Raw genomic sequence first — 9174 nt, 5'->3', positions numbered from 1 at the left:
AGGAATGTGGCATCAGGATTGGAGGAATACTTATCAACAATATGCACTATGCAGATGATACAACCTTACTTGTTGAAACTGAGAAGGGCCTGAAATACCTGCATCATTGGCAGCATCATGATAAGTGGAGAAGAGACTGAAGTTGTTAACAATATCAGCTTCCTCATTTCAACAGTCAACTCTTGGCACCAGAAGTCAGGAAATCAAAAGATTAATTGAATTAGGAAAATCTTCTGTCAGGGACCTCTCCAGAGTGCAAGGATGTCAGTCTAGAGATTAAAATGTGCCTAATTCAGGCCATGTTCTTCACAATTACTTGCTATGCATCAGAGAGCTGGACAAGGAATAAAGACAGCAGAAGAAGAATCAATGGCTTTTAATTGTGGTGCTGGAAAAGAATATTGAACATATCATGGAATGCCAAGAAAGCTAGCAGGTCCATCGTGGAGAGAGTGAAACCAAGTTGCTCCTTGGAGACAAGGATTTTGAGACTTCATCTCACATACTTTGGGCATGTAGCTAGGAGAGACCAGTGTACAGAGAGGGATATGCTTGGAAGGGTTGAAGGACAGCACAAGAGAGGCAGACCCCCGATGAGATGGATTGACACAATAACTGGAGTAATGAGGGTAGTTGTGTCAGAGACAGTGAGATTGACTGAGAACAGAGCACGGTACAGAGCTATTATGTATAGGGTCACCGTGAGTTGTAGTCAACTTGATGGTACATAACAACAACAACAAATCACATGAAGAGATTCCTTACATTTCTGCTACAGAAGTTTTGGTGCAGTTGAACTGTGTGTCTGCGCTGACAGCATAATTCCTCACCAACAATTTAAGTTATGCTTATGACACAACCTTTCTTGCTGAAAATGAGGAGGATCTGAAGCACTTGCAGCAGAAAATGAAAGACTTCAATATGGATTCCATCTCAATGTCAAGAAAACTAGAGTCCTTACCACTGAGTCAATAGGCAACATCATGACAGAAGGAGAAAGGAATGAAGCCTTTAATAATTTCATTTTACTTGGAACGACAACATATGTAAGGAGACATATTGCACTGGGAAAGTTTGCAGTCAAAGTTTAAAGACGAAGACGTGCTTGATTCAGGCCATGGTCTTTTCAATTGCCTGATATGAATCTAAGATCTGGACAATGAATAAAGATGGCAGAAGAGTTGATACCTTTGAGTTGTGGTGATGGAGAAGAGCACTGAATATCCCCTGGACTGCCAAAAGAACAAACTGATATGACTTAGAAAAGGGCAAATAGAGTGCTTCTTGGAGTCAAGGATGGCAAAGAGTCTTCTCTCATCCTTTGGATATGTTACTAGGAGAAGTAATTTCTTCGAAAAGGACATCATGCTTGGGAAAGTGGAGGGTTAGTGTTAGGATTATCAAGACAGAGGAAGACCCTTGAGGAGATGAATTGACATGGTGACTGCAGCCGTGGTCTCAAATGTATCAGAGATTATGAGTATGGCACAGGATACAACAGGATTCAGATCTGTTATTCATAGTTAAGTTGTACTCACTCACCTCGACAGTACCTAACAATGATAAGACACCAGAGCGCCAGTGTTTTCATGTAGTTGTTGTTGTTTTGTTGTTATGTGCCATTGAGTTGCTTGTGACTCATAGAGACCCTATGTACAACAGTTCTGAACCCTACTCTATCTTGTACCAACCTAATTGTCTCTGACACACCAGTCAACCCATCTCATTCAGGATCTTCCTATCCTATGCTGTCCCTCCACCCTTCCAAGAATGATGTCCCACTCCAAGGACTGGTTCCTCCTTGCAACGTGCCCAAAGTATGTCAGATGAAGCTTCAAAATCATTGCCTCCAATAAACAGCCTGGTTTTGCCCTCTACAGGACAAACCTATTTATTCTCCTAGCAGTTCATGGCACATTGAATATTATTCTCCAGCACCACAACTCACAGGCATCAATTCTTCCATTCTCTTTAGTCATTGTCCAGCTCTCTGATGCATAGCAAATAATTGTGAACACCATGGCCTGGATCAGGAACATCTTAGTCTCTAGACTGACATTTTTGCTTCTCAGTACTCTGGAGAGGTCCCTGACAGCAGACTGCTGGTACCAAGAGTGTTGATTGTGGAGCCAAGCAAGCTGAAACAGTGAAGAATTTAAATCTCTTCACTATCTGTCATTATGCTATTGGCCCAGTGATGAGAATCTTTGTTTTCTTAATAGTGAGCTTTAATCCACATTTAATGCTGCACTCCTTCACCTTCTGCAGCAAATGCTTCCAGTCCTTCTCAGTTTCAAGCAAGCAAGGTTGTATCATCTGCATAACACAGATCATTGATGAGCCTCCAAACCTGATGCCACATTCCTCCTCAAAGAGCCCCATCTCCCGGATGATATGTTCTGCATATAGATTAAAAAGATATGGAGATAGGGTGCATCCCAGGTGTACATCTTTCCTGATTTTGAACCAGGCAATATTTCTGTGCTTTGTTCTGATGACTGTCTCCTGGTCCAAGTACAGGTTTTGCATTAGCATGATCAAGTGTTCTGGGATTCCCATTCTTCTCAGAGTTAGCCACAGTTTGTTGTGATCCACACAGTTAAATGCCTTTGCATAGTCAATGAAACACAGATAGACATTCCTCTAGCACTCCCTCCTTTCGGCTAAGATCCATCTAACTTTGACTAGAAGTCAAAGTCCCTAGTGCCACAGCCTGTTCTAAAACGCAACCTGCACATCTGGCATTTCTCTGTTTTGCAATAATTTTCTGCAGGATTTTGCTGCATGTGATATTAATGATACTCTTTTATCATTTCCACACTCTGTCAACATATTTTTTTTTAATGGGAATAAATACAGACCTCTTTCAGTCAGTTGGCCAGACTGTTATTCTTCAGATTTCTTGGCATAACTTGTTGAGCATGTCCAGGGCAGCATGTGTTTGCTGAAATATGTCAATTGGTATGCCACCAATTCCTGGGGTCTTGTTTTTTGCCAATTCCTTCAGAGCAGCTTGAACCTTATCACCATGGGCTCTTGGATCATATGTTGTCTCATAAAATTCTTCTGTAGTCAGCAAATTCTTTTTGGTATAGTGCCTCTGTATAATCTTCTGTCTTCTTTTTATGCTTCCTGTGTTATTCATCATTCTTCCCACAGAGTCTTTAAATATTGCAACTCGATGTTTGAGTTTGTTTTTCAGTACTTTCAGCTTAAGAAATGCTGGGCAAATTCATCCTTTTTGATTTTCCACCTCTACCTCTTTACACATTTCATTATAATCCTTTTCTATGTCTTCCCATGCTGTTCTTTCATATCTTCTATTCAGCTCCTCGATTTCTTCTCTTTGCTTTGGTTTCTTAGTGCTCTAGTGCAATATTTAGGGTCTCTTCTGATATCAGTTTTGGTCTTTTCGTCTTTCTCTGTCTTTGTAGTTACCTTTTACATTCTTCAGGGATAATATTCTTGATATCCTCCCACAGTTTATCAGGTATTCGTTCACTAGTATTCAAGGCCTCAAACCTGTTCCTGAGATGGCCTTTAAATTCATGAGGCATAGACTCAAGGTCAAACTTTGGTTCTTGTGGATTTGTTTTTTAGTTTCAGTTTGAACTTACATACAAATAGTTGATGACCTGATCCAAAATCAGCACCTGGCCTCATTTTTGCAGCTGATAATGAGCTTCTCCAATGATTTTTCCCACATATGTAATCAATCTGTTCCCAGTGTAGGCCATCAGGTAAGGCCCAGGTGTATAGTCTCCTTTTGTATTTATTATAAAAGATATTTGCTATGATGTGTATGCCACTTTTTGTTTATGCATTCACCAATTGGAAGGTGTATTGGTGGCTAAAGCACATTGGCAGCTAACCAAATGGTTGAGTGGTCACAGTCTACACCCACGATTTAAAACCTTAGAAACCCTGTAGGGTAGCTCTACTCCATCCTATATGGTTGCTATGCATCAGAATAAATTTTACATCAGTTGGTTTTACCTGTTAAACATCTAGGTTGTTTTCATTTTTTTTTGTTTGGTTTTTTGGTAGGTTTATTGTTGTTATTTTGAATAGTGTAGCAACGCACATTGGCATACAAAAATCTGTTTGTATCCTTGTGTGGTGTATAGCTAGGTGTGGCATTTGTGTATAGCTAGGTGAGTCGTTTGAGGAGCCTCTGAACTATTTTCCATTATCGGCTATCTCATTGTACAGTCTTCCCACTGCTTCATATCCTTGCCAATATATTTTGTTTTCTGTTTTTCTGATAATAGCCATCCTAGAGGTAGTAAAATATCTCATTGAAGTTTTGACTTGCATCTCTCTGATTAGTGATGTGGATCATGTTTTTGTGTGCTTATTAACCGTTTGCATGTCTATTCAAGTCTTTTGTTGAGTTTTGTTTTGGTCATCTTTTTCTTGTTGAGGAGAGCTCTGACAATGGTTGGTTATGTGTTGAACTGTTGAATGAAAGTTGAGTAGTTCAAAATCACTGCCTACTTAACAGAAAAAAAAGATGTGGTAGTCTTCTCTTACTAAGATTTACAGCAGCAGAAACCCAGTGGACGGTCAGCACGAGTCAAACAATGACTTGATTGCAGTGGGTTGGTTTTGGTTTTTGTTGTTGATGGCATTAGGTGTCATCAAGTTGAATATAACTCATAGTGACCCTAAGGACAACAGACTTGAACCCTATTCTATCCTGGGTCATCCTCACACTCTCTGACACTCTTGAGCACATTGGTGCAGTCAGGGTGTCAATCCATTTCATTGGGGCCCTCTTGATGTCCCTTTCCATGGAATAGCCTCTCCTAGCAACATGCCCAAAATATGATAGGTGAAGCTTTGCCACCTTAGCCTCTAAGAAGCACTCTGGTTGCACTTTTCCCAAGATATATTGGTTTGTTCTTTTTGCAGTCCATGGAATATTCAGTACTCTTCTCTAGTACCACAACTCAAAGGCATCCATCCTTCTGAGTTGTAGCGATCTTTTCTATATTCTACATAATAAATGTTTATAAGTTGTTAGATACATGATTTGTCAGTATTTTTCCTCATTCTATATTTTTTCTCTTCACTTTAATAAAGAAAAACTTTTTAAATACAGTCTTGAAGCACAAGTTCTTCCATTTTGATGAAGCCTTATTTTGTTTTCTGTTGCTTTTGATTTTGCTGCCAGATCTACAAATCCTTTGCCCAAGACTAGGTTTCAAAGCATGATTCCTATGTTTTGTTCTAAGAGTTTCATGATCTTAGTTCTAACATTCATATCATTGAATGTGCTTGGGAGAAATTTGTTTATATAGCACATGATATGGGCCCACCTTCTTTCTTTTGTAGATATAGAAATTCACCTATCCCAGTATTTTCTACATAAATACTTTATTGTATTTTAGGTGGAAGTTTACATGGCAAATTAGTGTCACATTTAAAAAAATAATTCTACTAATTGTTCTATGGAATTGGTCACAGTTTTCACATGTCAACATTCTCATTACTTACATCCTGTTTTTTTTTTTCGCTGATCTCTCCTCCCTACTCTTCTTTGCCTTATCTTTGCTTTTAAGTAAATGCTGAACACTTGATCTCATAGAGTTGACGGTGTAAGAGAGCTCATCATTCACAGGTGATAGTTTATTTTATAAAACAACCTTTTATTTGGCTGAATGTTGACCGCTGGAAGTGTCTTCAGCTCCAAATTCAAAGGATTTTTAGGTCAGTCTTCTCAAGGGTTCTTCTAGTCTCTATTGGTCCAATAATCTGATCTTTTTAGTCGTTTTAATTTGATCAGCATTTTTTCTATATGAGACCTTCTATTTGTGTATCTGGACAAAAAAGTTGACAATGATTTCTGAGCACTAAGTAGGCTTTTCGTCTCAGACTAGAAGAGGTTATGGTTCCTTCAGGCTATTAGTACTGTGTGGCCTAGTTTATTCTTTGCAACTTTCAAATTTTTTCATTTTCTTTTGCTCCAAATTACTAAAAACTAGCAATTGTACTTTAAATGTTCTCCCTTAAGCTTTAAGACTCCAGATGCCATCCAGACTAAGGCATAAACTTTATGAATTATTTTTTTGTCAATTTACCAAGCTGTCACAGAAGGTTGTGGTCTTATACCATCAAGTATAAGAAATTAGTCTCACAAAGTGTTTGATTATGTCTGCAAAGTATCCATAACTGTCTATTGTATAGTATATATGTATATATGTTGTTGTTATGTGCCATCAAGTTACCTGCGACTCATAGCAACCACATATATATATATATTCATTGTCTAACTGGTGTTGTTGTTAGGTGCCATAAAGTCCAGTACAACTCATGGTGACCCTATGAACAAAAGATCTGAACCCTGTTCTATCCTACACCATCCTAACACTTCCTGATACACAAGAGCCCATTGCAGCAGTCACCATATCAATCCACCTGGTTGAGGGTCTTCTTCTCCTTCACCAGCCCTCCACCCTTCCCAACATCGTGTCCTCCTCCAAAGAATAGAACCTCCTAGAAACATTTCCAAGGTTTTTTAGGTGAAGCCTCATCATTCTTGTCTCCAAAGAGCCCTGCAGTTGCACCCTCTCCAAGACATATCTGTTCATTCTCTTGACTATCTATGGGATATTCAGTGCTCTTCTCCAACACCACAGCTCAAAGAGGTCAATTCTTTTTCTGTAATCCTTATTCATTGTCCAGCTCTCTGATGCATAGCTAGTAATTGGAAAGACTATGGCCTGAAGTAGACACACCTTATTCCTCAAATTGACATCACTACTCTTCAATAATTTGGAAAGATCCCTAACTGCAGATTTTGCCAGTGCATTAAATATCATTATATATTCATACAACCTTCAATATGAATTACATCTCAACCTCAAGAAACAAAAATCCTCACTGCTGGACAAACAGGCAACATTATAATAGATGGCAAAAAACTAAGGTTGTCAACAATGTCCTTTTTCTTGGGTCCACAAATAACACTCATGGTAACCACAGACAAGCACTCAAAAGACATGTTGAATTGAGAAAATATGCTTTCAAAGGCCTATCCGAAGTACTAAAGAGCAATGATATAATTTTTAAAAATAATATGTGCCAGATCCAAGGTGTGATATTTTCAATTCCTTTCTACATATCTGAAAGTTGGACAATGAATAAGGATAATGGAAGAATTGATGCCTTTGAATTGTAGTGTTGGAGAAAAGGGCTAAGTGTCCCATGCACTGCCAAAACCCCAAATCTGTCTTAGGGTAAAAGCAACACTTGTCTCCTACACTTTAAGAATGTTGTCAGTATGGGTCAGTCCTCAGAAAAAGATGCCATATTGGGAAGGGTGGAGGAGCAAAGAAAGAAAAGAAATAGTCTCAACAAGATGGATTGATATAATGACTATAGCAATGGACTTGAGCATGCTGGAAATCATGAGGATGGCACAGGATGGACGAGCAGCTTTATGGAAAATTAATTGATGAAAGAAGAATTAATGCCTTTGAGTTATAGTATTGGAGAAGAGTACTGACTATCCCATGGACTGCCAAAAGAACAAATAGATATATCTTAAAGAGGGCACAGCCAGCATGCTCCTTGGAGGCAAAGATAGAAAAGCTTTGCCCCACATATTTTGGGCATGTTGCTAGGAGAGACTATTCCTTGGAGAAGGACATCATGCTTCAAAAGGTTGGCAAAAGAGAAGACCTTTAACCCAATAAATTAACATAGTAAATGTAGAAATGGGCTCAAGTATGTCAGAGATGTTGAGGATGGCACAGGAATAGGTCAGGGTTTAGATCTTTTGATCATAAAGTTACAATGAGTCCTACTTAACAGCACCTAACAACAACAATGGCATTGAGTCCATAGAGAAATCTAGGTTTGAAGTTAGCTATTCCCCTAAGAAATGTCTTTCTTTACACTAGTTTGATTTGGGTTTTAGTCTCTTACAACAAGAAATCTGACTAACAAGGGAGAATATATTAAAAAAAATAAAAAATCAATAGCATGTTAGTGTAAAGTGACTGGCAAAATTATTTTGTTTTCTGAAACAAAGAACCAAAATAATATTTTTTAAAAAAACCAACTAAGCACCTAAGAGGTGCTATCAATTTAAATATTTCAATTACCAGAGCTGTACAAGCCAGAAAATAATTGAATAATAGTTACATTGTTAATTGCTGAAGGAATATGCAATAGCCCTTTTTTTTGCCTCAATCATTAAATCTTGTACAATGTTCCAATCACAATTTATCACTAAGACAAGCGGTTCAATATGTGAGGATATGAGGACAAACTTGAGCTTTATGAGTTTATGTTTTCAGATCAGAAAGCTAGAGGTGAGAAAGGAGATCAGAAATCATCTCTTTCTTTCTCTCTCGTTGTCATGTGGTCAGAATGGACTCAAGCTAACTCCAGAGGTTTTCTGAGGCCGTAAACCCCACCAAGGGAGATTGCTCAGCTTTCTCCTGTGGACCTAGTAGACATTTGAACCACCAAAGAGGCGCAGTCTCTGGGTTAGCAGCACAACTCCCTATGGAATACGCCATCAGAGCTCTCTAGAAATTATCAATTCTTTACATGACCCAGGGAGGTGAACACATTTGCCAAAGTTTCACAATAAGCAAGTACCAAAACTAAAGTTATAACTTAGATATTTTAAGAGAGGTAGAGAATGAAAGAATAGGAGGAAGAGCAGGTCACTGATACAGCTAGGAACCTAAGGAAGAGCGAGGAAATGAGATTCAGAGCACAAGTAGAAAGATCAGCTCTAGAATTCAGGATAACTGTCCCTTGCATAAAGGAGGTCTTGTGGTGCACTGTGTTACATGTTGCATTGCTAACCAAAAGTTTTGGTTGCAAGACAAACCAGCGACCAGTTGCTCCGTGATGGATTTTTCCCCCCAGGAGAATGATGGGCAGTCTTCTTCCATAAAGATCTACAGCCTCAGAGACTCAAGTGTCATCCTCGGGTCACAATGAGTCAGTTGTCTTGAGGGCACTGGGTTGGATTTGGTCCTTTACATAAGGTGTCTTGTATAATGTGCCCAACTGCTAACCAAAGATCTGCTGTTCAAATCCACTAGTTGTTCAATGGAAGAAAGAGGAGCAGTCCCTTCTGGTTAGAATTTACAACCTCAGAAGCCCAGTGGGGTCAGAGCTGCTCTACAGCAGTGGATTTGGTTTTGATTT

The sequence above is a fragment of the Elephantulus edwardii genome, unplaced genomic scaffold (assembly GCF_000299155.1).
Source record: "Elephantulus edwardii isolate Elephantulus edwardi_28Jun2011 unplaced genomic scaffold, EleEdw1.0 scaffold00005, whole genome shotgun sequence".
NCBI classification, from domain to species: Eukaryota; Metazoa; Chordata; class Mammalia; order Macroscelidea; family Macroscelididae; genus Elephantulus; species Elephantulus edwardii.
This window is presented reverse-complemented; position numbering follows the sequence as displayed.